Here is a 21,591-nt window from a genome sequence, read left to right on the forward strand (position 1 = left end):
CTTTTGCTCATTTCAAAGAGTTCTAGGGTGGTTGATACACTGTGATCACACAGTGACTACACTGGGCCCGGCAAGAGAGTACACAGGGCATGGGAATGTGCGGTATCTGAGACATGCTCCTTCAATTTCCCCCCTTGAACAACCTAGTTCGAAGCAAGCGTTGGCCCTTTGGAAGAAATGGTGCCTCTTTAACGCCAAAGAGCACCCTACAGAATCCAGGGCAATCTCCTGGTTTCTCCTGCTCCACCCTGGCCTGCCTCTCTGGCTAGATAAAGACTGGAGCTGACTGACACCCATGGACTGTTCTCTAATCCCTACCCCCTCCCGTGTGTCGGAAATTCCCCAGACAACTGGAGTATCAGACTCTGGTTTCAAGAGAACAAAATCAGCCAAGGGGCTGTACTTCCCAGAGGACTGAGGTAAATCGTTCCTTGACAATTCGGTTGGCACACTCTGTGAGGGGTAATGGGATATGGGTGGGCCATTGACATCCTATTGTGATTCAGGGATGGAGAGCTGAAGCATATCCGGAGGACTGGGGAAACCCCGCAGACCCACAGTGCACTCCCTTCCCCTACATCAGTTCTGAAAACTACTCCCCTCCGACTGCCTGCTGCCGGATTTGGTCAAGTCCGGAGTGCTTTCCTTAAAGGCTCCTTCTGAGCCTGGAAGGAGCTGAGGTGAGAGAGGGCACGGCCCCAACTCGCAGGCTAGGCTGGAGCCTCACCTTGCAGAGCCACCTGAGCTGGGGCAGCGCTGGGGGGCACGGGAGTCCTTCAGGCTCCCTGACTCAGCTGTCCTCTCTGTGTTTAGCCCCATAGGCTGGCGTCCTGCTCCCGAGGCTTCAGGGTACATCCAGCTGCTGCTCTGCCTGACCTGACCTGTCCCAGATCCTTAAGGGGTTTTCTGGACCTCTCCCCTCCCCCGGCCATTCAAAGAGCCCCTCGTGGGACAGATACACAGAAGGGACCCAGGCCCCAGCTCCACGTCCCATCCCCAAGTGTCTACAAGGCTGAGAACACAGGCTGTGAGCCAGATGGGCCCATTCAAATCCTGGCTCCTCTCCTTTTCTTTTTTTTTTTAAAGTTTATTTATTTATTTTGAGAAAGAGAGAGAACAAGCGGGGGGGGGGGGGGGGGGGGCGGGGGAGGGGGAGGGACAGATGATCCGAAGCAGGCTCTGCTCTGACAGCAGAAAGCCTGATGTGGGGCTCAAATTCAAGAAATGTGAGGTCATGACTCGAGCTGAAGTCGGACGCTTAATGAACTGAGCCACCCAAGGCACCCCCTGGGTCCTCTCCTTAAAAGCTAAATGACCATGGGCAAGGGACTTAATTTCTCCCAGCCCAACTTTATAGGGCTGTAGTGGGCATTAAACGAAATAAACGTCTCAACACAGAAAGTAAAAAGTCAATACGTGGTTGCTTATTGTTATTATTATCATCCTGCCTTTAAAATTTCCAACGTGAGGCACCTGGGTGGCTCAGTCGAGTGAGCATCTGACTCTTGATTTCAGCTCCGGTCATGATCCCAGGGTTGGGGGATTGAGCCCCTCGATGAGCATGGAGCCTGCTTAAGATTCTCTCTCTCCCTCTACCCCTCTTTCCTGCTCATGCTGTCTCTCTAAAATTAACAACAAAAATAAATAAAATTTCCAACATAACATCACATCTGCTAGGCATAAAAGGGCCAGTGGCACCTGGGTGGCTCATCAGTTAGGCGTCTGACTCTTGATTTGGGCTCAGGTCACAGTCTCGTAGTTTGTGGGATTGAGCCCAGCCATCCAGCTCTGTGCTGACAGCACGGGGCATCCTCGGGATTCTCTCTCCTTCCCTCTCTCTCTCCTCTCAAAATAAATAAATAAACATTTTTTAAAAAGCTACATGTGGGGACACATATCTATCAAGAAAAGAATTTGGAACCTTCTGAGAACTTTCCTACCTCAGTTTCATCACATACAATGGGAAAAAAATAATAATACTTAACCTCAAAGATTTTTTTAAAACACTAAATGAGACAATGCAAGTTGAATATGTAAAACTTTGTGTGGCACATAATAGGCACACATAAATTGGCAGCTAATAATAACAATTTCACGTTACTCACAAGAATATATTTAACAGTTTAACAAAGACTCTTACGTCTGGGAGAAAAACCACCTTAAAGTAGAGTCATACCTTACACCCAATAGCTAAATTTCTTCAAAATTATGTGTTTTTAAACTGCTTTGGGATGCTAGCGCCCCTCCCCCAAAATTTGCTGATGAATGCTGTTTCCTTCTCCCCAAAAAACATGCACAGGCTATCTTACAAACAATTTCAGGAGATTCTGGGATTACCCCAAAGTCATCTTTACGGTTCCTTAGACTCTGTGTGAGCAAGTCCTATCTTAGACCACCCCAGATGGGGCATCCAGAGGCTGCCTGAATGCTTCTTCTACTACCGGGAGCCTCACAAGGCATAAAGCAGCCCACTCCGTGGTTGGAAAAGTGCTAGAAAGTTGTACGACTCTTCCTTGAATCAGGAAACTGAAAGATGCTTCCCGAGGTCTATCTTTGGAGCAACACAGAGGCAGTATGATACCTTCTTCAGGGGCCAACCCTTGACATTTGTGGAAAGCAGGACCCATGCTCTGACAGGTCTGATCTCTCCAGGCTAACCTGTGCATCCTCCCAGCCATTCCAGGTGATGGCTTCCAGGCCCTCTGCCATCCAGGTCGCCATGCCCAAACTACCTCCTGCATGGCTGTGGGTCCTTTCCTTTATCTAGGACACTGTGCTTGTAGGGACCCTCCTAAGTCTGAGCTACTGTTCTTAGCCACCTCATCACATCCATTAGGCAAGCATTGAACTGATCCCCAAGGCCTCATCGTACAAGAGCAGAGTTTCATGCCACACATACTCCCACTCCAACCTTTCATCCGGCCACCTGATCTTTTGAACCTAAGCCCACCACTATACATCTGTCCCAATCAAATTTAGTCTCACCGATTTCTTCCCTGACATTCTAAACCCCTAGGGAGTGTTTGAAATTCACATTCTATCACCCGGTATATTAACTCTTGTCTCTCAGCTTTGAGACATTTGCAAATCGCATCCAAGATAAGCCAATCAATAAGACTTACACATCTCCATGTGTTAAGCTCGGGGCAAAGTGCCTTATACATGTTCTCGTTAGATTTTCACGTCAACTCTATGAACTAGGCATCAACAACTGTACTGTCAGCCCTGTTTTATGAAACAAAATGGAGTCTGACGGAGAGTCCATCACTCGCATAACAGCCGAGGTACTAAACAGCCGAGCCGCAATTTCAACTCAGCCCTGTCCAAGCCGTACTATTTCACCACACCTTCGGCATTTCTACACTGAATGGCATTTTTATTTCTAGAAACGTCTGTCACTGCACCCAGGCTGTGGGATCTCTGGTAATAGTGAATGGGTTTTGTCTCTGAATTCCCAGCCCCTGGCAAGTGCCTGGAGCAGAGGAGTTGTTTCAAGACCAGTAGAGAAAGGAAAGCAAGGAGAGGGGTAACCGGGGGCCGGTGTGTGAGAAAATGCTTCTAGAGCTGAGCCATGAAATTCAGGTTCTTCCTTAAGAGCATTTAATCTACCCTGTGGAAACTTAAGATACGTTGCGGTCCACACATGACCAGAAGGTTCCAGGTCCCCCAGGGTCATGCTGGCCCTAACACTGCGACATTCATTCACCCAAGTCATCGGAAAGCTGACCAGAGGGTGGCCTTGCACTCACAGCCCGGTCCACCTGAGCCCAGGGGTGGCTCTCCCAGTGTGTCCCCAACCCCACTGCTGGCCTCCTCAGCACAGGGGGGCTGCGTGGTGCGAGAGAGAAGGTTCAGGAAGCCTGAGGCCTGAGATTTCTCAAATATTCCTGAGAGGACACCCACATCCCTGACTAACTCAAACGCTCTTTTTCATGAAATGGACTCTGGGAACGAACTCACAGAACTTATATACTGAGGAATCAGGCTGAGGGGAGCTGAGGGAAAGGGGCTTAATACACTGTCGGAACATCACCACTGGGGTGATGTCCACACAGCACCACGTTTCCTGGCACACCGCCCCTCGTGGCATACAACCCCTCCCGTGGCCTGCTCCTTTCACTACAGGCGGCAAGGTCTGAATTCTTCTGGGAGCCACCAGGGAGGAGTCCCACTCAAGATCTGCGGGGTAACAGACGCAGAGGAAGACCCGGGCAAAAGGCAGTGTTCACGTGAAGGAGAAAGAGCGAGAGCGCCACCTTGTGGTGACTTGACAACTTGCATGCTGCCTAACTTCCCGCTTCGGCAGTAACACCCTGCCAGCCTCTGGCACTTTCCTCTGCAAGCCCCTGCCCCTGCCCCTGCCCCAGCCCGGAAAGCCTGAGGGGGCTGTGAATCACGACGTCCACGCCCACCTGACCCCAGCAGTAGGCGCGGTCCCTGAACCAGGATGGCCAGGCGGGGCCCAGCATCCTCCACCAAGCATGCCGATTGGCTGAGACATGGACACATGATGCAAGAAAGCCAATCAGGAACGTCACAAGATTTACTAGGTGGAAGCGGGAGAAAGAGGCTTCTCTTTTCTCTGGTCACAAGTCATAAGAACGTGGACTCAGAGCACCAGAGGTCACGTGTGAGATCGTTGAAAGAAAACCTGCCTGAGCACAAAGCCAACACAGAAGGAATCGGAGGAGAGAAACGGAGGGCCGGGACTACAAAAACGACGTGGGTTAGCCCCTGGATCAAACTCTGCCTGGACTTGCACCCGCTCTCTCTTCTCAATTACAGGAGCCAACTCATTCTGGTTTTGCTTAGAGTCCGGTCTCTGTCACTTTTAATCAAGAGACATAACATATGAATAAAAGAGAAAACATATTAAGCCCAGTTGTAGGGAATAAATGATGCTCGCAATAACTTTATAATAAGGCTTGTAAGAATAACTATTCATTGGGGCACCTGGGTGGCTCAGACGGTTAAGCGCTGGACTTTAGCTCAGGTCATGATCTCATGGTTTGTGGGTTCGAGCCCCACGTCAGGCTCTGTATTGACAGCTCAGAGCCTGGAGCCTGCTTCAGATTTTGTGTCTCCCTCTCTCTCCGCCCCTCCCCCACTCGCACTCTGTGTCTCTCTCTCTCAAAAATAAATAAACATTTTAAAAACTTTTTTAAAAAAGTATTCATAGCAGCTCAAATCTCTCTTTGCAGCCTTGTGGAAATATGGAAATATCCTCAGGGACTGCAGGATATATCCTTTCAGCCAATATGATTTCTAAGGAGTCCATCCTAAGAAAAGAATCCCACTCAGGAAAAAATAATACTTGCATGGAGATGTTCACTGCAGCATTATTTACGATAGGTATAAATAAACAAATAACTAAGCAAATTCAAGAGGTTATGATACAATTGAATATGTTATGGTACATAGTTCAATTTCATTATATATACATAGTCAGACAACCTATTCTACGCCAACTACAGAAATATTTATTCAGACAGTCGCTGAACACCAGCAATAATTTACTGAGTTCTTATTGTGGGCCACATATTTTACATCCTTCGTGACATTTCACCCTGAAACAATTTAAATGTTATGGACATCTTTATCAACCCTTTTAGAAATGAGTAATCTAAGGTTTGAAGGAATTTACACCTTTTTGGTGAAAGCGACAAAGAATTGGAATCCAGTAGTCCTAATACAAAGTCCACACACGTGCTCCCTTTGCTATTCTCCACGAACCAGGTGAGGCAACAAGGTCACCTGGGTTACGTGTAGAGGCAGCACCTGGCCTTTGTGGGAGGTATTCTGTATGTTTAGCTGTCCTTTCCAGCTCAAGGTCCAAGCAGAAGCAAAGAGCCCTTCTCGTCATCTCCCAGGGGTCAGGCACTGAGCCAGATGCTTTGTTTCCACTGTCTCCATTAACTCTTGCAATGATCCCCAGAGAGGAGAGCTCACAAAACCTTTATTTCTATGGGAGGTGACTTCAGAGAGAACCAGAGCTTTGTTCTGATCAGGGGCTTGGCCTCTTATCCACATGTATAATGGGAAGATGAACGGGAAAATCACAGAGACCTGCCCAGTCACAGGAGAGGATGCAGAGCTGGAAATGGTCTGAAGGGCTCTGAAAGTCCGGCAGAAGGATATCTGTACCATAAAGCCCGGAACAGTAAGAACACTAATACTACAGAAAGGATTACTACTATAGGGCGCTTACTCCAAGCCAACGCTGTCCACGATTTCTCACCTCATCCAAAGAGCAGGCCTTCAATCCGGGCATTATTATCCCATTTTACAGATTAGGACATCCAGCAGGTGGCACAACCAGGCTTACAGATAAAGACCCCACAGCACCTGGCCTCTCTGGAGTCCAGCAATCTCCACACCTGCACAGTTGAGTCTGTGGCACATTTCCAAGCACCGGAGATAGAGAGGGGCCGGGTGGTGTACCCCACGTGGCTCCTCGAGGGGTTCTGAGCAGCAGCGGCATAGCTGGTGAGAGACAGCAGCCCAGCTCCCCACTAATTGTCTCCCTTTGTGGTGTTCCGTTAAGGACTCAGAAGAAACCAATCTTTGTGTCTTTTCACGGTTAAAATTCTACATAGAACAGCAACCTCAAAGCAGCCACCAAGCCAGTCTTTGTTGGGTTTCTAGGCAGTAAGGATGCTGCATCTCAACACTTAGTGCTCAGAGAGAAAGGGGCTCGGTTATTCAAAGCGGAGCTTAACAAGAGCCTTTTTCTCCCGAGTCCTTGCAATTTTGGACTCACTTTTAATCCCCGGAAGAAATCTTGGATCGCTTTTCTCCTCCACATCTCAACGTCGTTCCTGCAAGTTCACAAACTGTCAGTGGAAGATTTTCAGGAGGTGGGCAGTTCCCACTTTCTACCCCATTCTGGTAGGACCAGTTTGGTTTTCAGAACCTTGAAACCTCCATTTTTGAAAAACACCAATACACTCAGAAACACATATTTTTTTTTAACTCAGGTTTCTAAATACAAATAAATTTATGCATTGTAGTTTCACAAACAAGCCTCAACTGTATTCCTTCCAAATAAGATGCCAGGCAGGTTTCTGAAGAAGCCACTCTGTGGAAATTGGCCAAATGCACTTGTATTAAAAGAGCATACGTATCCTGAAAGAAAAGCCAAAGGCAGACTTAGGTGCCTGGGTTCTGGAAACACACCCTCCCAGGTAGGACAGAGGCTGTTTCTAGTGCCTTGAAGAATAAACACCTACTAAAGGCAAAGATCTCTTGCCTTCTCTGGGCCCCAAATTCCTCTATGGGCCACTCATCATCATTATCACCAAAACTATCACTCATAGGGCAGCTAAAATGTGCGGGCCCTCCCTGGAACACGTGACATACTTTATCAAATCCTCAAATTTACAGAGAAGAGGAACGTTTATCCCCATTCTGTAGATGTGGAATCTGAAACCCAGACCCTTGAAAAAACAACACAGCCAGCAAGGGGCAAAGCCAGAGTCAAGCCAAACCTGTCGGACCCAAGTCCAAGTCCTTCCTGCCTCAACCTTTCACACCCCTGCCCCTCTCCACATCCTGGGTTCTGCTAATGAGGAGATCTATACACCTGTAGCTTAGACAGGGATACCGAGGTGGGAGGCCTCCCTCCTCCTCTTCGAGAGGCTTCCCGTTGACATACTCACACAGGCTGTTCCCAAGCAAATGTTCTCTGACCTGTCTCCCCCAACAAAGTAGTACTCCAAACTCTCTCTTTTCATCACTCCAGTCAGCCAACCAAGTGTATGCAAAAACCCTGCTCAAGGAGCCTGAGATCCAAAGGCGGCAATGGTTCAGCCATTTTGGAGAGTAGTTTGGCAGAATTGTCATTATCAAAAGAATTATTATTATCAAAAGTGCCCGTTTCTCTTTTTTTTTTAAGTTTATTTATTTTGAGAGAGTGAGAGTGAGCTGGGGAGGGACAGAGAGAGGAGAGAGAGAATCCCAAGCAGGCTCCACACTGTCAGCATCGAGCCCAACGTGGGGCTCGAACCCATGAGCCGTGAGATCACGACCTGAGCTGACGTCAAGAGTCGGACACTTAACCGACTGAGCCGCCCCCAGGTGCCCCCCAAATACTCATTTCTGACACCCTACAAAAGATCTGACTAGTATTCCTTAAATGGATAGCACACTCCAACCCGGCAATTAGAGGTAACTTAATAAAGGAAAGTTAGTGACGTGCTGGGGCCAGCACTACCAGCCCACGAGAGCCAATGGCTACATGTTCATAATGTTTATAAGCCAGCTGCTAAACTGTGCGAAGCCTGGAACAAGCCGTAATGGGAGCATTTATTTGCATGACAGGAATCAGGAAATGCTACAAATCAAATTGGTTTAGTTAGGGTTTTCCCCAGAGAGACAGTGATTATACATTTACCAGCACACCCCTGGAAGGATTTATAAAAATGTGGGCAAAGTTAAGGGAAATCAAGTAGGATAATGCAGTCCTCTGGAGTTAGCGACAGGGGGGAGCTGTCAGCAGTCAAGCCCTGAAGGAGCAAGGAATGGCACCAAACCCACACGGGAGCCGGAGGGCAGGGCAACTGGTAGAACCTTTGACAGAGGCAATGTAGCAGGCAGGAGACAGGAAAAAAATACTCCAATTTCAGCCCCTTCTCACCAAACACCTCTGGCTGCCGCCTGCCATGAATGGAGCCCACCTGAAAGCAGAGGGCGTGGGAGCCCCCCAACCCCACAAGGTCCATAACGATTAGCCTCGGGGGCACCATGCAGAGTGATGAAAGGTAGAAGGTGGATCTGGGGCACCCTGTATCCAGAACAATATGCCACCAATTGTTACCACACACACACACACACACACACACACACACACAGTCTATGCACCAATACATATATGTATTTCTGGAAGAGCCCCCAAATGGTAACAGTGGTTACCTCCAGGGAAGGATGCTGGCAACTGGGTCAACAGAGGGAGACTTTCTTTTCATTAGACTCTCTTTGCTATTGTTTAACTGTCATTCCTGCACATATATTACCTTTTTGAAAAGAAGTCAGGGGCACCTGGGTGGCTCAGTCACTTAAGCGTCCGACTTCGGCTCAGGTCATGATCTCACGGTTCGTGGGTTCACACCCCACGCCAGATTCTGTGCTGACCGCTCGGAGCCTGGAGCCTGCTTCGGATTCTGCGTCTCCCTCTCTCTCTGCCCCTCTCCTGCTCACTCTCTCTCTCTCTCCCCAAAATAAATAAACATTAAAACTTTTACAAAGCAGCGAGCCTTTTTAAACAGCAACGTTTTTCCCTCTCTTCACACACTTGGGGTGACGCGCCAGGGCAGAGCTCTCATCTGGTGTGGCAGCAAGGGGCTGCCACAGTGTGTGACTTCATTTGCTGAGGAGAGATGGACACCTGGAATCATGCCATGCAGCGACCTAAGGGGAAGACAGCACAGAGCCCTGTGACAGAAGGTAGGCTCCGCACCCGGGGTGGGGGTGGGGGGGAGAACGTGGACTTGGGAGCTGGACTCTGCCCCAGATTGGCTCTGGGAACCCAGCAAGCCCTCCAAGCTTCCGTTCCCTGGCCCGTGGTGGAAGGAAACGGCCCCTAACGTGGTGGGGCAGGAGGGGTGGTGCCAAGGAGAAAGGATTTCCTTCAAGGCAGAGAGTTTGTGATGCTCGTCAAGGGACTGGGGTGGGGGTGGGGGGGTTGCTTCTGAACACTTTTCTTTCCAAGTCCTTTGCACCCATCTCCCAGCCCGGGAGTCTGGAAAAGGCTTTCCAGAGGGAGCCGGTGTCTTTCAGGGCTTGGTGCCGAGCTCCACCTGGTGGCCGCTCAGTCAGCGACCTAGAGGGGGCAAGGGAGTCCCAAAGGGAGTGCAGGGGCTGGGAAACGTTCCCAATACGCTTCGTTCACCCACAAGTTCACGGACACCTTTGCCTCCTCCTTGCTCTCGCCCTGTCAACACTGTGCCTTCAGAGGAACAGCCGCCCCTGTGAAGGCTAGCCCAGGTCCCACGAGGATCACGGCTGTAGGGCAGCTCCGAAAAGCCCCTCTCAGGGCCTCTTCACACTGCTCCACTGAGGCCTTCCAAAGGACAAAATGCCAAAACAGAACGCTGTAGCATCTCTGTTCTCCATTTAATGAGTGGGTGCTTTTAACCTTTGCTAATCACTAAATGACATTTTGTCCTAGACCCCTAAAATCTGGCAGACTTTTAAATTTCTTTTTCATGTTTATTTATTTTTGAGAGAGAGAGAGAGAGAGAACAGGGGAGGAGCAGAGAGAGAGGGAGACACAGAATCCGAAGCAGGCTCCAGGCTCCGAGCTGTCGACACTGAACCCGACGCAGGGCTCAAACCCACAAACCACGAGATCATGACCTGAGCCCAAGTCGGACGCTCAACCGACTGAGCCACCCAGGCGGTCTGTAATCTGGCAGACTTTTATGGTATGATGTAGAAATAGAGGCAGATTCAAAGTTGGAGGATACCTGCCTTCTCTCCAGCCTGCCATTTTTAATTATAAACTCATTGGGGATAATAACATTCAAAGTTAGGGGTGTCAGCGCGGCTCAGTCAGTTGAGCCTCCATCCAACTGTTGATATCAGCTCAGGTCATGATCTCATGGTGGTGAGCTCGAGCCCCATGTCGGGCTCTGTGCTGGGCGTGGAGCCTGTTTGAGATTCTCTCCCTCTCTCTCTGCCCCTCCTCACCACTACTCTCCTCTCCCTCTCTCAAAAAAAAAAAAAATAATAATAATATTCAAAGTTAATGGCAGCCCCTCCCTGAGTGGGAGGAGGGGCCAAATGGCACTCAAGGCCCCTCCTCCTCACCCCCTTGCTCCTGCAGCTGCCCCCTAGCTCTCCTTTAGGGAACACTTGCTAAGCAAGAACACACACAGCACTTGCACACATACAGGGCTCTGATTCATTCCCACTAGATGTTCAGGAAGCGCATCCAGGAAACCAAGGGGAGAGGCTGGCCTAAAGGACCTGGTCTCCACACCTGCCATTGAGGGACCAGGGATGGTTCTGGCAAAGTTGGAGCTGGAAAATGCCTCCTCCATTGGCCTCTTGGCGACCCAGGGGAAGAGACTGAGGCCTGAAAGGGGAAAAGACCTCAGCCCAGACCCAGGCCTGTCCCCAACTCCCTCTCCAATGTTCCTTCAAGGAGCTACACTGACCCTGACTGGGGCTCAGAGAAAGATCATCTTTAAAATCATGACAGAAATGTGGAGAGAGGCCATGCCCACCTGAATACACTGGACCCCCACTCCCTGGGAAATATCGTGAGCTTCCCAATGTGTTCAGCATCATGGCCACAGGGGGTGAGTTCTAGAAGGCCTTAGCAGGTCCCCTGGTCCAACCCTCTTATTTCTCAAACAGGTAAACTGAGGTCAGAAAGGAAACACAGCCCAGTTAGGAGGCCTAGGAGGCTCCCCCACGGCATACGAGGTAACAAGAGCAGGCCAAGACCCCCATGACCAAGGCCCTGGCACCAGCCACAGTGCAATATGTCCTAGCTGCTGTAGCCGACAGAGTCAGGCCTAAGACGCAGGCAGGGGCCGCAGGGCAGGGCGAGGGAAGGAAGATCAGAGGCTTTACCAGCTGCATGTGACCTCTGCCGCCGTAAGACTGGAAGCAGTGACCACCTCTCTGTGACCAGGGTGTAGCTGAAGTGGTTCTTACAATAATTTTAATGGAAACTAAGAAAAAGAAACAGAAGGCATGCCTTTGTTTTTTAAAACGAACACAGAGCACTTGAAAAATAAAACACACCTGCTCTGACAGTAAAAAAAAAAAAAAAACAAAAAACAAAAACAAAAACCAACCGCCATTTCTCTTTGACCCTCTATGTTGGAGGAACATTCACTTACTGCTCACGCTTTGAGTCTCCACGTAAGCACTTCCATCTCCCTGAAGCCTTCCTAGTTCTGTCAGGCAGACTCAAGGGACTCCCTAACTGGGGCTCACCAAGTGCTCCCTTCTCTCCTTCCAGGCGGTAAGCCCCTCCTAGGGCAGAACCTGGGACCAAGGCTTCTTTGGGACAATCCCAGGAATAAGCGCAGTACCCAAACCTAGTAGGTGCTCAGTAAATATGGGACAGCAACTAAATGACGCATCACCAACCTGGACTCATCATTAATTACAATTAAGTACAAAAGGCTCATGAATGCAACTTGGTGAATCTTGATATCCAGAAATCAGAAACAAAGCCTTACAAGAATCCTTTGAGAAACAACGTATCTTCCACATACGAGGTCTATAGGGTTTCTAAATCAGTGAGTAATCCTCCAGAAAAGTTCTCAGATTCTAGAACTCTGGACCACGCATGATCCACAAAAGTTGGTCAGCTCTAAGACCCAAGGAAGCAAAGACCCAGGGGAGGAGAAGCAGGGCCAAGCTCCAGTGGGATCAGAATTTCATTTTATTTTTGGTTTGTTTATAATTTTCCTGTTTAAAAAAAAACACTAACTTGAATATGGAATAATATATTTAATTTGAAAATTAAAAAATAATTAAAAGATACATTATCCCTCCCATTCCTGCCTCCATCCACTCACTCTGGCAACCACTGTGTTAACAGTGTCCTGAGGAGGCCTCAGAGTTTTCTTAGCTTAGGCAAGCAAAATATTCCTTCTTATACCCTCTCTTTGTATATATTTCTATCCCATGGCATACTATACAAAGTTAAGTCTTCACCCTTGTTTTTCTCTCTTAATACACCTTGGATACTTTTCCCTGTGGGACCTAAAGAGGGTTTTTTATTGTTTTCTTATAGCTACATAGTATGCTTTTATAGGAATGCAACATACTTTATTTACCACTCCTCTACTGATGGACACATGACACGTTTTTACCAAAATTTTACACGTCAAACAACACTGCCGTGAATATCTTATGCAAAAACACTTGCTTGCTCAGGTTTGCCTCATTGCCAGAACCTCTCCAAGTTCCTCAAGCCCACCCAGATCCCTCACATCTGGCACATCCATTTTGTTGAGATCCCCCGGTACCCATAAGGAAAGACCAAAGTAGGGAGCTCCACCTCCCAATTCAGCCTTTTCCATTCTGGAAGCAGAGCTATGTCTCCGGGTTCTTCTGCATACTCTTACCCACCCCATCCAGGGCAGGCCGTACCCAGTAGATGACTAGCAAATATTTCACGGGTGATGATGAATCGACCTGATCTCGTGTCATACGATCATCACTCTCTTTCACCAACAGGTGGCGCTGCTTTCCACCTTTAGACAGCTAAGCCCCCCCCCCCCCCCCCCCCCCCCCCCCCCCCCCGCCGCGGGAAGCCCTGCTCCAGAAAGAATAGGGAAACTCTTGAGGATAGAAGCAAACGATGACTTTTCCATCGTATGATTATCCACACACCTCTCTCCATGATCTTCCAACAGCCTAAGGCCATGACTACAATTTTCTCTGGTTTCTCCCTTCTCTGTCCTTTTCCAGGTCACAGGTACATGCTGTTTGTACTGTTTCCTTGGACACTGGGAGATCAAATCGCCTAGTGGTTATGAACTGGGGCTCTTGAACCAGACTTAGGTTCAAAATTTGATTCCACCACTTGTCTTGCTGCGTGGACTTTGCCAACTGGCTTGACCTGTCTGAGCATCCACTGCCTCCGTAGGACAGGAGCACAGCAGTATGTTTGTGGGAGGATTAAATCAGGTGTAACACTAGCATTGTGCCAGGCACATGGTACCTGTTACAAAGATACGCACCCCCTGTCCAAATTCTGCACCTCGCTTAGGAAGGCTTTCTCAATATACACTGGTCTTCCATCAGTTCTTCACACACAAGCCTGTTCCTGCCCCAGAGTCCTCACTTCCTAGGGCCTCCGCCTGGAATGCTCTCCCCCTAGAACCTCCCATGGCTGACTCCTTCTCATCCTTTAAGTATCAACTTCCATGTCATCTCCTCAGAGATCATCCTTGTCACCTCAGCTAGAGTAAGTATCTCCCACTTTGCCCCTTAGTGGCACCCAGTTTGTTTGCCACTTGTTACCACCTGCTATCTTAGGGGTTTATTCATCTTTGGGACTGTAGTCTCTTCCTGTTGGGATATAAATTCTAGGCAGCTCCAGTTTTCTTGGGTTTTCCAGCACTGCACACAGTGACCCTTCCACCTGGGAGGTACCCCGTAGATGACTGGTGGGTGATTGGCTGAGTGGATGAGAGCACGCAGGCAGAGTTGTGTCTGAACTCTGTCCACTGGCATGGGGTTTTATCGTGTAATGGTTAGCACTCTGGACTCAACTCTGTCCACTGGCTGCTTTGCACACCTGTGTTCTGATTCCCAGAGTACCACCTCTTTGAGGGCAGGAATGGTTCCCACGTGCAGCCCTCAGCTAGAGCCCCTGCCAGGGCTCAGTGGGCAGAGCCAGGATTTGGGGGGCGAAAGGGAGCAACTGAGAGGGCTGCTGAGGGCTTGCTGGAGGGTGGCATCACTGACATTTCCACCCAAAACATACCATCACGCGTGGATTCCCGGAAATGACAAGAGATGCACCTCTGGCCGCTGCCACTCCACATGGCTTTCCTAAGAACCAGTCCCAGCTTGCTTCCTGCTGATGGTCACCTACGCAGGTGAGCCTTGCCCCCAGCAACTGCTCAGTCCCGACTCTACTCTGAGGGGTTCCTTCCTCTTCCCTGCCCCTTGTGAGCATTCTAGGGAGGTCCATTCTCCACTGTGGATTGGAAAGCCTGCCCCGTGCATTCCCACACTGCTTAGAGAGGCATGCCCACACACCTCTTTCATAAAGAGAAGAGACATCTCCCTCAGCAGTGTCTCCTCTGGGCACAAACAGTGTGATTCAGGATGTCCCGTGGATTCCAGGAAGACGCAAGATCATCCCACGGGAGTCAGACCCAAGTAAGAAATGTGCCCCATCCAGCCAAGTCAGAAAACATCCCCGTGCCTAGAGAGACACTCATCTTGGACACACTCCACCCAGAAGCACCCAGTTTCCCACTGTGTCAAACTAAATCCCTCGCCCATGACTCAGTCTCTCTTCAGCCCAGATTTTCCTGGAGCTGGGAAGGTGGAGACACACACAATAGAGAGACGGACAGATTTAACCATTTAAAATACATCCAAATGCACGTCCACATTCCACCGCAAAACGTCCTGGGCACCTCTTACGTAGCAAACACTGTTCTAGCTACTGGGGAGATGGAGGTTAATAAGCCAGAGATGGAACTGCCACACACAGAACGTTCAGTTTAGTCAGAGACACGGACGAGGAGCAGCAGCATGCAGTGTGCAGACCACCCACCGATTCGTGTGCTAGTGGGGGCAGCGCTGTGACGAAGGGTTGCTCAGGATCGTCAGGAGGTCCTTCTCTGAGAAGGAGCCACATGGGGAGAGCGCTTCAAGCAGAATGACAAGGACAAGGCCCCGAAGAGCATTAAAAGCACTAAACGGAGACCAGTGTTGCTGGAACCCAGAGGGCCAAGGGGAGAGGAACTGGCTGTGAGGTTGAGGTACCCCACAACACACACCCAAGCCGGCAGGAGGGGGACAGATAGCACAGAGCCTTGTTAACTAGAGTTCAAATTAAAAGATGGGGGCACGTTACACTGAGTGCCGTGGGAAAACTGTGAAGGGTTTTAGGCAGGGAAGTTGAATGATCTTCTACCCAAGAGAAGTTGACTTAACATCCTGGTGATGAATGAAAGAGTGAGTGAATGAATTGCATGAACAGCCACAGAACCAAAGAACATGAGTAACTTAGAGTTTCTGGGTGCTAAGATCATGCTGAGTTCTTCAGGGACACGGGGACAAGTAGACTGGGACAGCCCACACACTCAGAAGCACGAACTCCACACTAAAGAGAGCACACAGAATGCCTCCTTCGCCACTCAGGGAGGCTGCTGGCTTCGGCTTCAGCACAGGTCAGCTCTCTGGCCCCTCATAAGCTCTGCTCACCGAGCAGTTAGGGAGACCAGAGAGGAGATGAAACCATTTGATGTCATATGGCCAGGTGACTCCCCAAGACCTCAGGTGTCAGCAGTACTGGAGCCTAGATGTCTCCCCCTGGACTGCAAGCCCCTGGGGACACCTTACACCCCCTCCATCTCCCGCACCACCATTCTTCTGTGAGATTCAGAGAGTGAGAGAAGAATTTTCTCAAGGCTGCGGAGGGCACAGAACCCAGACTGCTCAATTCTCACCAAGAAAACGAGAACAGAAGCTGACTTCAAAACAACAACGTCTCCTGTAGTCCAGGGTCACAGCCCTTCTCCACAAGAGTGACCAACCAACAGACAAGAACAGACCTCTTTCCACAGAGTCTCACCCACACCTGCAACAGCTGCCCTTCCCCACAAAGTAGGGCTGTGGTTTCCATCCCGTGTCCACCAGCCCCTGGGTGGAGCTGGCCACAGAGTGGATGTTCACATAAAGTGAGAAAAGGGAGATGACCAGTGGTCAGTGTCCTGCATGCTGAAGCCAGGTAGCCCTGGGATCCCATTCTGGCTCTACAGCCTGCCAGCCCTATGACCTTCGTCATGTATCTTAACCTCCCTGAGCCTCAGTCGCCTCACATTTGAGAGGCAGATTAAAATGCACCACGCACAGGCTTGCAAGTTTAATAAAATCACACAAACTGAGGGTGAAGCTTAACATCCCTCTAGGGAAAAAAAAACTGTTCAGAAGGGTATTTATATGAATATGAATGTTGATGAGGAGGAGGATGGTGGAGTCAAGCAGGAAAGAGGACTGTCATGGAACATCTCGACTCTGGGCACTCCCAGGGCGCATGCTCACGAGGGGTATCTGGGCCGTATTTGTTAAAGCAGGAAAGAGGACAGGGATGCTTTAGAAATATCTCCATGTTTCTAACCAAAGTTTTCTGCAAAGCCCTCAAATAAGCAGAAAGTCTAGTCCTACTGGCTTCCCAGCACCCTACCCCTACCCCACCCCAGACTCCAGGACAGCCGCTTCCCAGCCCCCACCCCAGGATATACCTCTCGATGGTAACAGGTGTTGCGGTGAGCAGCTTGTGGCCAGAGCTTTGAGAGCTGGTGTTGTCACTGCGATCGCTCCCCCCCCTTTCAGTGTCCAGAGGGGAGGCTGGGAGCATCTGAGGGTGCAGAAAGAGTATCATGTGGCCGGCGCTTTGGCAGAGCTTGGCTACAACTTACCTGTGGCCATGGGTGTGATTGGCGGTGGAGGCGTGACCAAGGTTTCAATCTGCCCTTGCCTCGCCCCCACAAGCCAGCAGGGGTAATTAGGGACCTCTCGTCGGATTATGGGCCTCCATTTCCCAGCCCATCCCATTCTAACTCCTAAACTTACACCACCACAGAATGAGTGAACAGATACCCCCCGGCGAGCCCTCTGCCAGCCAGGGGCTGGGCACCCAGCAGAGCCTAGGGCTGTGGTGCCGACCTGAGGGCCAACACTCAGGTTACAGACGTGGGGTAATCCCAGAGAAGAGATGCAACCCAACTCCCTGCTCTGAAGGCGAGGAAGGGCTGCGTATATGTGCACACATGTGTACACGCGCATGTGAACCACACACGGGCATATGTGAACACCCAGTGCCCATACACAAATCCTCTCTGTCCGAAGATATCCTTCGGGCACCAGGCATGCCAGGCCAGGCACTGTGTCTGAGGGCACAGAGAGGGTGTGGCAGAAAAGAGTGGCCTCACCTGTGGGCAGATGTGACTCCGTCACCTCAGTAAACAAGGGCTATTCGATCATTCCATGGCAGTCTGCTTTGCTGAGACTGCTAATGAGTAGTATATTCCTGTGCCCAGACTCTGCGGGCACTCACAGGACCTCAGTGGCAGGTGCACTGAGAAGCTGCCTCCTTTCCTGTAAGGAGCCATCATTACTTTGTCCCGCAGCGTGTGCTAGATGCAATAGAAAAGCACCAGAGGCCCTAATAATAGCAATGATAATGAAGGGAGAAGAAGGGTCTCTAAGGCAGAGTCTGCCCTAGAAAGGAAACAGGAGAAGCAAAGGTGACAGAGTCACATCTGCCCACAGGTGAGGCCACTCTTTTCTGCCACACCCTCTCTGTGCCCTCAGACACAGTGCCTGGCCTGGCATGCCTGGCGCCCGAAGGATATCTTTAGACAAGAGAGGATTTGTGTGTGAGCACTGGGTGTTCACGTATGCCTGTGTGTGGTTCACATGCGTGTGTACACGTGTGCACATACACACACACAGTGTGAGCTGATTTGCACACTTTTCCTGCTCATCTTTCTCACTCTGGTTTGTGTCTTCCCCCACCTGTTCCACACTCAGGATGCCTCTCGCCTGGTCCCTACTTCTCTTTCACTATTTCTTCTTCAGAAATACTAAAGTGTCCATCCTGGCTGCAATTAACATCAGCTGAGGCACTCGGCACAGCACCCTACTCAGAATAACCAGATCCTCTGCATCTTTTTTCCAACACACACTGCTGATCTGTCATCAGACAATAGGGCACTGCACCCTCTCATGAGCCCCCTGGGTGAGGCAGCACTGGGCTCTTGGGGACTGAGTACTCCTGGCTGTCAGAAGGCAGTCCTTCTGAGAAGTCGGAGTGGGCTGTGTCCTCCCTCCCACCGCCCCCACCCCCACTTCAGATGCAAAGTGCACATATGGCTCATCTCCATCTTTGGGGGAGGTTCCGTCTAAAGTCCTCCCAAAGATTCAGATTGTATGACAAATCACGTTCTAGACTATCGATGGTGAGAAAGGGCTGGGGCATTTGCATCATTACCCCCAGACAACAGCTTCATTAGGCTGAAAGAGAGGTTTGCAGCCGCGTGAGCTCCGCCACTGACCTGGGCCTCTCACTTCCCCCATTGTCTGTGGGCTCCAAGGCTCTCGCTCCAAACCATATGGTCCATTTGGGCACCTCACACTGCCTTCCAGGAAAAGCGGGCTTGTTGGGAAGAGCTTGGGACAAGCCAGAGGCCTGCCTGCAAGATCCCAGGTGCAATCCTGCCCAAAGCGGGGTCGCTCTGGGCCCACAGAGAGAAACTGCCAGAGATCAGAGGGGGCTGAAAAAGCAGTGTGTGGGCCTGAGAGAGGAGAAAAGCACCTTAGCAAGAAGGCAAAGGAGAGAACCTTGACATTTGTCCTTCACAGAACAGGCAGCCTGTTGTCCCAGACCTATGACAGCACATGTGGCAGCATCTTGGTGTGGAGAGCACTGGAGTATTACTGCTCATGTTAGGTCTACCCTTTCTTCCCTATAGCTCCTAGTCAGCCCAAGTATCTGGAGACCCCTCAAGGGTCCCAGACTTCAGGCCTTTTCTGCACAAATATAAGCAGACCCACTGTCTGGCAGGCTGGAGTCTGAGGCAGCCATTCCCCTTCCCCAGTCCCCAAGAACCTGAAAACCTGAACACCAGCCACCCATTTCAAGAGGACACCCTGAGGTCTGGCTTAAAGGAGGATGGGAGACAAGGCTGGGTGGATGAACTGTCCCATCCCTATCTCCTCAAAATCCCATCACATCGAAAATCCACTTTGCTCCAAGTTTTTGCAAGATGCCAAACAGATGGAATGAACCTCTGAAGCCAGCACAGCGACAGGAGCCTGGCTCCCAGGGGCGGGGGAAGCGCAGCAACCCTGTCCAGAGACGGTGGGAGATGTCGCCTTGGGCAAACCAGTGTGCCCTCCTTGTCATCAAGAAATGGGCTGCCGAAAGGGGCCTCACCTGATTGATGTAAGAGTAGGGAAAGGAAGCATAAACGACTATAGCACTGCACTCCAGTCTGCCAACAGGGCGGATTAGGGCCAGGATTAACATTTTAAACTCAAGCGGACTTTCTGACTCAAAGATCTTCGATCGCTAATCGTATTACTATCCCTGGGATCATTGCTTTACTGGCTGCAGAAAAGATTCTAAAATCAAATTGCTTAAAGTTGTCTCCTGTTTTCTCTTGGCTCCTTTTGGTTGGGTTGGGGAGTGATAGCTTGTTAAGGGGACGACTTCTAAAGTCGAATCTCACTTAAGATTTCTCTCCTTCCCTGTGCCAGGCGGCGATAAGAAGACGGGCGACATGGTTCCTTTATTCCCGCCCACGCCTGCTCCTAATTCCTGGTAATTTATCCCATATTAAAACTTCTTTAAGTAAGAATGGACAAGCATCAGCACCTGCTATGCAAATGCGGCCAAATCCAGCCCGGGCCGCGGGGCGTGAGCGCCCGCCCGACCGCGAGCGGCCATTCAGCGCTCCCAAGGCGCCCGGCGCGCCCTTCATATGGAAACGGGGCCGAGGGCTTGACAGATTGCGACGTGCGCTCGCCCGGGCCGCGGGGGCCGGGGCCGGCGGGGCGGGGACCGCGGGGCTGAGCGCGCGCCGGCTTCGGAAACGCCCCCTGGGGGGTGGGGGCATCGGGCCGGCTCCCGCGGGCGTTCTTCCCGCGAACTCCTTGTCTGGCAAGCTCCCCACGTGCGCGGCCACCCGCGCATGCCCGAGCACCCCCGACGACACCCTAGCCAGCGGAGTCTCAGGCCCCGCCCCGCCGTCCCGCAGGCTGGCCCGGGGCTGCCCCCGAGGCCGGCGGGCTCCGGGAGCGGGCGGGGGGAGCCAGCGCGGAGCGGCGGGCCCCGCCGGATAACAAGGATTAGTTGGGGGGGCACCTTTGAAGCCCGGTCCCTCCTCACGTGGCTGGAGGCCGCAGCGCAGTCGCCTCTCGTGCGGCCCTAATCCCCGCACGCGGCCCGCCCCGCCGCGCCCTGGCCCGGGCGCTCTCCCCGGCCGCGCCGCCCGGGAGCCTGTATTGGGGGCTCGTGAAAGGAGTGGCGGCGGCGAGGGAGGGGGCGCGCGGGCGCGACCGGCGTCCCGAAGACGTGCAAAGTGATAAATACATTGTTTCTCCGCCGCCCGCTCGCTCAGGACTGGGGAAGGGGGGGTGGCATAGAAAATGAGGCACTTTCTTCCCCCTTTAACTCGAGGGGAGTACCAATAATTCATGTATGTTATAATTCTTCATTGCCCCTAGGTAGTCTGGGAAAACTGGAAGAAAAGAAAATGCCAGAAAGTTACGGTAAAACTTAAGATGCGGCCGAAGTCGCTTTCTTTGCCCCTGCTGTGAGTGTTTGAATAAGAAGAATGCTCCCGGACTGTAACAAGCAAAAAGAATGAAGAAGACAAAAGATTTCCAGAAAAAGGTTTAGCTAGAAGACAAGGCAAGTGAAACTGAAAGGAGAAAAAAAGCATTTACAATGGAACAATAAGTGTACTAATCGCTTTGATATATTATACAAGCCCAAAGACCCAAAACATTGTGTAATTATTTATAAATGACTTCTCCACTCCTGTGTATAATGCAGAGGAAAGAATAAAACTGCAGGCTACTCTCTAAACTATTTCTAAATAGACCTGGTTCAAAAGAAGGGAGAAGTGTTTGAAATAAAATAATTAATGGTGGATTTTATGGTTGTCTCATTAAAACATTTTAATTACTACAAACAAAATGCATTTGTGTTCCAACCCAACATGAATTTATGTGACGGAGCGTTAAGGTAGAGAAAAAGCAAAAGGAAAACACCTCAGCTATATCTCCATTCTCTGTGTTTATTTCAGAATTGTCTCCATAAAACGAGAGTTTCAATTCCATTAGGATAAATTTCACCGTGACTTCTTTTGTACA

General features: G+C 50.5%; 1 long non-coding RNA gene across 1 annotated transcript; it reads left to right on the forward strand.

Annotated features, from left to right (window-relative positions):
* The first annotated feature begins 9,301 nt into the window (after positions 1-9,301).
* On the forward strand, positions 9,302-21,370 carry LOC131513758 (uncharacterized). Its single transcript, XR_009262780.1, has 3 exons — positions 9,302-9,441; positions 19,972-20,035; positions 20,941-21,370. It is a non-coding gene; the product is annotated as an uncharacterized LOC131513758 (long non-coding RNA).
* Positions 21,371-21,591: the final 221 nt, after the last annotated feature.

Source organism: Neofelis nebulosa, chromosome 1 (assembly GCF_028018385.1).
Source record: "Neofelis nebulosa isolate mNeoNeb1 chromosome 1, mNeoNeb1.pri, whole genome shotgun sequence".
Taxonomy (NCBI): Eukaryota; Metazoa; Chordata; class Mammalia; order Carnivora; family Felidae; genus Neofelis; species Neofelis nebulosa.